Here is a 9,292-nt window from a genome sequence, read left to right on the forward strand (position 1 = left end):
GTCCATCCAGCCATTCTCCCAATCGCTCGTTCAAGGATCCAATGCCTGCTACTATTGGTCGACCTTGTACTGGGTCCAATCCCTTGTGTATCTTTGGCAAGTGATGGAATATCGGTGTTACCGGAAACTCAGGGATCATGTTTTCAAACTCTCTAACGGAAAAAGCTCCTATAGTGGCCCCTTTTCTCACCAAATCATTCAAAACACTTTTATACTTGTTGGTTGGGTCACTCTTGAGAGTTTGATAGGTCTTAGAATCCGATAATTGTCTCATAGCTTCCACTCTATATTGTGCTTTATCTAGAACCACAACAGCTCCTCCCTTATCTGCATTTTTTATGATGATTGAAGGGTGTTCCTGTAGAAGTTTCAAGGATTTTCTTTCCTCTGTGGTCAGATTATCCATATTTGGTTTAACATATGGAGGTAAATTGGATGCCAACTTAAAGATATCAGCTTCAATTAGCTTTTGGAATTTATCCATTTCTGCAGACCGGGATTGTATGGGGTAAAACGATGATGGTGTTTTTAAGAGGACCCGACGGGTTCCTTCTTCTCTATCAGAGTGGGATGTAGATGATTCATGAATCAAATCCTCTAATTCTGATACAGCGCATTGTTCCCGAAAAGAAAGAATTGAAGCATTAATCGGGCCATGTGTGGAAGCGTTGAGATCTTGGTTGAATCCTTCAATGATATCCTGATCAGTGTCAACATAGAAATGTCTCTTCAAAGTAAGGTTACAAATAAATTTGTTAATGTGTAGAATTGTATCAAAGGGATCTAGATGTGTATGGGGGCAAAAATTCAGTCCTTTTGATAATAGAGAGATCTCATTGGTTGTAAGGACTCTCTGAGACAGATTTAACACATTTGTAGATGTCATTTGCGGTGTGTCCTCAAGTTATATTGGCCATTTGAGTTTTCGCTGGTGTTTCTTTCCTCCTCTCCTTGTTTTGGCTTTTTTGTTTTTTTCGTTACATTCCTGCCCCTCTTCTGCTCGTTTTTTGACCCATTGTATGGACTAGAATTCGATCTAGATGTATATGTATAGTCAACGGAGGTATCAGATGACGTGTAAGCAACCGAGGTGTCAGTGCCTACTGTTTCTGGGTCTGAAAAACTCACTTTTTTCTTTTGGTGATGACGGTTCCAAGCATTTGGTTTTTACCAGATATAGACATTGTTTGTCTCATAGTCCACTTTATCTCTCATTAATTTCTCTTTTTTACCGCTGATGGTATTTGTTTCTAGCTTGTTTATTTTGTCATTTAACTTGCGTTCAAGTTCCGTAAATAGAGAATTGCTTTTTAATGGAGATATTTCTTCTTGTAATTTAGTGATTTCATCTTGTAACCTCTTCAGTTCCAAAGTTTTGAGTCTATTATGAGCTTCATGAGGTTAAAGGAGCAGGTGGAAAGAGTGTCTGTCCATTGCTTTTTTAGTTCTTCATTAAAGAGATCAAATGTAGGGAACTTTTTTATCCGTAGACCTCTTGGGATGCGTTCCACATCCAAATATTCAGTGATTGTGGTCTTTTCCCAATAAGCCTTAATTTCTTTGACCATAAATTTTTCCAATTTGTGGAATAATGATTTTATACAAGCTGAGCCATCTTCCCTTGTCTGTTTTAAGGTGGCGTGTGCATCGTTCCTGAGAGGATTGGTGTTTAAATTTCTGAGAGTTCTGCTCGTGGATGGTTCATCCATGTCCTTGTAATGCAAACTCACAGGTGTAGTAGATGTGTTCAAAAGCCTTGTTAATATAACAATGATGTATCGGAATATAAACTCCAAATAAGCATAAGTAGATGTCCAAAGGTTCACTCACCGAGCTAGTCTGAATACACGGAGAGATAGATGAAGTCCAAATAGGAAAGACCGCTCCAGGTGGGCTGGGTATCGAGTGCTGGTCGGATCCGTCAATCCAAGATCATATGAGACAAAAAGAGATGACCGCACTCCGATGTAAATCAAAAATTGGAGTAAATTTATTCCACATCAAACAATAGGCAACTGGAACAACACACTGTGAATGCAGGACACAAAGGCAGACGCGTTTCACGACTTAGAGATGTCGCTTACTCATTGCCAAGTCCATTCTGTGTGTGCAACTACCACGGATCCAAATAATATAAAAAACACTGTTGAAGTGAAAAATAATATTTTAAAAAATATAATATGAAAATATATATATATGTGTATAATAATGAATGGAAAATAATATATGTGAGGTATATATGATAAAAAATCATAGAGTGTATAAGAAATAATTAGATAAAAATAATATATATATATATATATATATATATATATATATATATATATGTGTCATGTTCTAGAATAGTTGGATAAAAAGTATATATATATATATATATATATATGTCATGTTCCAGCATTCTACAACAAAAAAGACCACATAAAATATCTTTCGTCGCTGCAAGGCGATCTCTATGAGAATTCAAATTTATATTATTTGGATCGAAGTTTATTTATCCAGTACCACATATTATATATATAATCCAACATGGTACATATACTTCGTTTCCTTATAGTCACCATATTGGGGATTCACACATATCGGTTAGAAAGCTTTTCTGATCGAGTACCGATCAGCATGTTGGCACATACTCACATCAATTAAGTTTATCCGTCCACATTTACATTGAATACTTCACGGTTTATACAAGTATATATATATATTATATTTCTTATCACGATTTGAGAAATTATTGTATTCATGTATTTTAAAATATTGAGTTTTGTTCAAAATAAATGCACATTTTTTGATTTGATTTTAATCAACAAGATGTATTTTTGAATAGATGTTTTTTGTCACATATATCACTATTTTTGTGTATTTGAATCAGTTTTCGTTTGGGGCCATCCTGTTTGTGCATTTCAAAACCACAGATTTGTAGCAGCAGCTTATTCAAATGAACAATCAGCTAATGAACCTAATTGCTTTCAGCTGCATACATGGGTTTATCTGTGGTAGTTGCACACACAGAATGGACTTGGCAATGAGTAAGCGACATCTCTAAGTCGTGAAACGCGTCTACCTTTGTGTCCTGCATTCACAATGTGTTGTTCCAGTTGCCTATTGTTTGATGTGGAATAAATTTACTCCAATTTTTGATTTACACCGGAGTGCGGTCATCTCTTTTTGCCTCATATGATCTTGGATTGACGGATCCGACCAGCACCCGATACCCAGCCCACCTGGAGCGGTCTTTCCTATTTGGACTTCATCTGGGACTTGTAGGATGCCTAACCTGCTTAGAATTGCTGAATCCCGTAAATTACACGTTGCATTCATAGCTTTGGATACTGAAAAACTATTTGATATGGTGCACTGGGGGTATTTGCAAACATTGTTACGTACATTTGGCTTAAATTACTTTATTTTCCAGGCTATTATGGCATTGTATGAGTACCCATCTGCCAAAGTCTTCACTTTGATCCTCTTGGACACTTTCAATTTAACTAATGGGACAAGACAGGGGTGTCCATTATTCCCTATTTATTTTCTATAATAATTAATATTTTTATTGTGCTGTAAAGAAAAACGTTGGGATGCACTGTACTTTGTAGAGCTCTCCTCTTTTCTGTTTTCTCTTAATAAAGGTTCTAATATGCACTAGTATGCACTACAAACAGTCCCAATTGATGGGGGGCAAATTATACTGTCAGTTATTCCAATATCACAATGGGACACGGGGAGGAGCTCAGCATATGGAACAACAACCCATTCATTGAGTACATCATCTATTACTGTAGATACAACAATGACATCGTGTTTATCTGAAGAGGTGGAGAACAGATGGTGAGCTCCTTCCTAAACCACTGCAATCCTAACTCTTTTGGGCTGTCCTTCAGACCTTGAATTGATGGATGAAGAAGAGTGTATAGTGACAACAAAACACTTCAAACTGATGGGGGGCAATTCCTGTTTACATTATGGGAGTTGCCACCATCCGTCGTGGAAGGACAACATTCCCATGCAACAGTTTTGTCGCCTAAAACTGGCATAGATGAGTAGAATTCTGAACAAAATTTTTTTGGGAAAAGAAGATTCTAAGAAAGTTTGTTTGATTTTCTAATCATTAGTGGGTCTAATAGAGTATTAGTTTTAGTTTTAGTAGGAATTCGTTTTTGACTACAGTTATGAGAAAATTGGAAGAAACAGGATGGAAAATTTTCGGACAAATTGCTAACAGTGTATGTGGTGTGAGTGTGTGCATGGGTCTATATGGTCTGTTTTGCACATGCCCATGCATATACAGTATGTTTACAAGGAATTTCATCTGGCCATTTATTTTTTATTTTTTATATGGCAATGCTTCATTTTCGATAATACTTTATTAATACGTTCATTAGAAGCTACAAGTCTTTCTTAATGAATTTTGTCTTTATAAATATTAATTAGTTTTTGATATTATATTACATTCTCTATTTGTACATTTTATGGTGATTTTTTGTTGATTTATTTAAATCCTTTTTTTCATTTGGTGGGTTCTATATCTTGACGTTTGTACTTGTATTTAAAGGCTACGTTTTATTTTTATTTCTATGATTTTATATTTGTGAGCAGGGGTAGGAGATCAAGGGTTACATTTTTCCTGGGGCAGTATCTTTCCATTTGTCACTATTTGTTACCACAACTTGTTTGTAAATCTTTAATATTTACAACACACATGATGACATTGGTCACCATTATCCATGAGTGGTTATTAAAGTCGTTGGCATACCATTAATTATAAGTCTGTGGTTCCCCATTACATTGGTGTATATTGAGCAGCTTGTATGTTTCTTGATATAGAAAACCTTGCTTTCACAGGGGACTCTCAAAGGCACAGGGGCATACTGAACACCCAGTCTATAGCACCATGGCAGCAAAGGTGTCAGTGCGTTGCCTGGCCAATATAATTCATAGCACAAACAAATGGTTGCTGCCCACACCTGTAACTGGTCTCTGGAGCTTACGCATGTATTTGCAGATACGTGCAACTAAACCCCTGTTTTTAACGCATACTGTTAGACAGTTCAATTTGGTTGGTCGCAGACTGGCCAGGAAGGAGAGCTTGGAATCTTTTTGTGTATTGTTATTTAGAGTAATGGCCCTTTAATTATGCTAATGAAGGATTTGGATTGCATGGAAAATTCTGGAAGGCCGTTGGAAGGCTATAAAAGGGATTCTGGGATCCTATGGCAGCGTCAGCTGGCTTCTCTGTGTGCAAAAATAGCTGAGCTATTTATTATTAATGTCATGGCCATAAAGACGCTTGTCTAATGGTTCCTGGAGAAGGTGGAGAGCGTGGGCGGAGAAGACTGGCTGCACCGCTGCCTGGCGCTTGCTGAAGAGGAAGGTGGGGTTGCGCCAGAGCCAGTGGAGGAAGCCACATTAAGGATCAGAGAAGTTGCAGTGTCAGCTGCTGACAAAGGTCATGGGTCCTGCTTGGCAGGGAAGCCAGCAGCAGAGTCAGCCATCAGAGCAGCAGCGGCCACAAGATGCAGGGCCAGAGACAGAGCACTACCATCTTTCCGAAGCCCAGGAGGAGGACACATGCCCAGAGGATGGCAGCAGTTCCAATACTAAGAAGAGGCAGACATACATGTCGCCACCATTCAGCACCCTTTGCAGGCAGGCCTGGATCAAGCCTGCGCTTTCTGGAGAGGAAGCTTCCCCAGTTGCCAAGAGATCAGCGGGGGCAGACCCGCAGTGGCCTGTCTCAGCTCCTGTTAATCCAACTGTTCCCTCTGCTTCTTGCTTTACTGTCAGTCCTGGGGATTTTCCCTCCCAGTCCAATGCCCCCCCAACCCCAATTTAGTTATGGCATCCAGGCCCTGTGTCCCTGAGTCTTTCTTAAAAGAAGCTCTCCTCTGTGAAGTCTCCCACCTGGGTTTCCTCCTTAGCTCATCAGTTGTGGAGAAAATTTAGAGGGGAGGGTTTGTAGATATGCAATCCCACCTTCAAGGAATTTTCTATTTGATCAGATAGTAAAGAGAAGGATGGGAAAGAGGAGGAGAGGCACAGCCCTGTGCCTATATCTTTTTACAATTGGTTACAGGCATATTGTATTTTTTCACACAACTCCGGATGCTTTTCCGGAAAATTTTCTTGTATGAAAATAATTAGGGTTGAGCGAACCCGGACTGTATTGTTCGTGTTCGTACCGGACTTTTGGGTATTCGGTACCCGGACCCAACCCTGGACATTTCACTGTATGTTCAGGTGCTGTCTGGTGTTCGGTAACGTGATTTTAATGTTTTGGCACGGTTTTAATGGCGTGCTTTCAACAGGTGCAAGGCAGCCAATCAGCAAGCGTTTAACTAGTGTGCCCTAGAAGCCTTTACAGCCATGTCTAGTAATGGCATGGCTGTGATAGGCCAGTGCAGCATGTGACCCAGAATCTATATAAGCTGGAGTCACACAGCGCCACGGTCACTCTGCTAATACTACTGTAGGGAGAGGTTCCTGACTGCTGCTGCTGAGGGAGAGATAGGACTTTACTATAGGGAAAGGCTGGAGAGATTGCTTGTAGGGAAAGCATAGGAGGAACAATCTGCTTTATCATACAGCGATCTACATTGATTTGATTTTGTGGGGTGCAGTGAACAATGTTTTTGCCAGGAGATAGAGATAGGAGTTTACTGTAGGGCCAGGCTGGAGAGCTTGCTTTTAGGGAAAGCATAGATAGGAACAATCTGCTTTAATCAGACAGCGATCTACATTGATTGTATTGTGTGGGGGTGCAGTAGAATGATCTTTATGCCCTGACCTGGGCCAAGTAAGGAGGAGAAGGGAGAAACAAAAAAATGTTATCAGTCTGTTAGGCGTGCGGTGCTGAACATATAATGCAACCTCAGTGCATATGTGTGTGCTTAATCTGCATTGCAAAAAGAAAAAAACATTTTTTCCTTCATATTTAACTTTAAAGACTGTATGTCAGACAGACATTGCTTTTCTAACCTCCTCTTCAAAAAGCACCAATGTGAGGGGAAAATAATTCTTTTACAGTATTTAGGGTAAAAAAATTATTTTTCAGTTTTTCATTCAAATTCGTTTTTTTTTTTTTATTATTCAATAGCGGAAGAGAACAACAGTATTCAACCTGGCTGTTAGGCGTGAGGATGGCAGCAGTTCCAATACTAAGAAGAGTCCAATGCCCCCCCCCCCCCAATTTAGTTATGGCATCCAGGCCCTGTGTCCCTGAGGCTTTCTTAAAAGAAGCTCTCCTCTGTGAAGTCTCCCACCTGGGTTTCCTCCTTAGCTCATCAGTTGTGGAGAAAATTTAGAGGGGAGGGTTTGTAGATATGCTATCCCACCTTCAAGGAATTTTCTATTTGATCAGATAGTAAAGAGAAGGATGGGAAAGAGGAGGAGAGGCACAGCCCTGTGCCTATATCTTTTTACAATTGGTTACAGGCATATTGTATTTTTTCTGGTGTCATGGCGGAAAAGCATCCGGAGTTGTGTGGCGGCCTCTTTCAACATCTAGATCATGTTTTTGAGGCCTATAGGACTTTTGGGGGACTGGATTGGCATTACTATGAGGAATCCTTCTTCAATAAGCGGTCTGTACATTCCACACTTAATTGGGGTATAAAGGATGCAGGGTTGTGGCTAAGTTTAATTCTGCCACAGAAGCCTTTTGTAAGCAGGCAGTCTGCTGTCGCGTCCATGGCACCCGCTTACAGGTGGGGTTTTTACTTTGCTTTTAATGAGTCGCAGTGTCGGTGGAATGTGGCTTGTAAATATTGGCATGAGTGCTCTTATTGCATAGGTCCCCATCCTTTACTTAAAATAAATGCTGGCAGGCCTTCCATGACTGAGTCTGATATTTTTCTTAAAAGCCTGCATGCTGGTGAGGCTGGAAAACATGCGCCCTTGGCTGGTGCAGTATCCAGACAGGGAGAAGTCCCAATTTCTGCTTAATGACTTTCTTCATGGCTTCCCTTTACCTTAAATTTCAGGTGATAGGTGTGTGGTGGTAGAAAACTTGAAATCGATTTATCAATTCCCAGAGGTAGTACATGAGAAGATTGCAAAGGAGATTGCTAAGGGTCAGGTGGCGGGACCTTTTCCTGACCAACTGTTTTGCAACTTTCATATTTCTCCTTTAGGGGTGGTTCCCAAGAAGTAGCCAAACTCCTTTTGTCTGATCCACCACCTTTCATTTCCGAAGAATGGCTCCCTGAATGAGGAGATCGTCAGGGAAAAAGTCAGCTTGTACATATATCAAAGACATGTGGAGTACATTCGTACATGACAAAAGTAGTCAAATAAACCTAAGTTTATAACATCAACAGATATCAAAAAGAACAAAAAATAAATAAAAATGGGATCTAATTTTTTCGTATTAAAGCTTTTGCAAGGTAAAAGGTAGCTTTCCTTCTCCTTATTATATTTTGTTTTCTCTTCATTTGTTATCCTTACGTCAATACAGCAGGATAACCCCCCTGTGGAATGGAAGGTTTGTTACACCTTGATTCCACGTAAGGGTGTTGGCTTCCAAGTAGCCTTCACATATCAGACCTAACCGTGTTGTGTTAAATGGGAAGAAGGGAGGATATAGTAGGTGGGGAGAGGGGAGAGAAAAAAAAAATAAGGGGGAGGGAGGGGGGGAAAAGGCAGAGGTAGGGGACTTGAGTCACAAGTCAGACTTAAGTCACCAGTTTGAGGACTTGAGACTTGCTTGACTAAAATGAATAAAAGACTCGACTTGACTTTGACTTGGTATTCACGACTTGAGACTTGACTTTGACTTGAGACATATGACTCGAAATGACTTTACTTTTTTAAGTTATTAAATATTTGCATTTTCTCAAGATGTGTTAAAGCGGGGGCATGTCTTGGACGTGTGCTACGCCGGACATGTTCCTGGAGAGCTCCGCCATCCCGGTTCATGAATCTGCCAACCAATTGGCAAGCGTGAGTCTGGCTCAATTCAGCCCCAATCCACAATCTACTCACATCTCTGGACTGCCTCCCCTCATGCGCATTGATTGCTACCCATCTTGAAGCGTTTTTCGCCGAATCACCGCCCCCCAATGATCGCCTACCCACTAGGCCGAAGCCGCGGCCTTGAGTAGCAAACAGCCTCCAGAAGTTGGAGGAGGTGCCCGGTGAGTCCGTACTGGCCACAGGCCACATGTAACACCTCAGCACACCTGGGACCAGGGCATCTTTAGTTCAGGGGGACGTACACTGTGCGGCCAGACTGTCACTAGCTCTCCACGCTTGGAGATGCCTCGCTGCCGCCGAGAAGCACCCCCACCTCAGAAGCTGC

The sequence above is a fragment of the Pelophylax lessonae genome, assembly GCF_965119305.1.
Source record: "Pelophylax lessonae genome assembly, chromosome: 4".
Taxonomy (NCBI): Eukaryota; Metazoa; Chordata; class Amphibia; order Anura; family Ranidae; genus Pelophylax; species Pelophylax lessonae.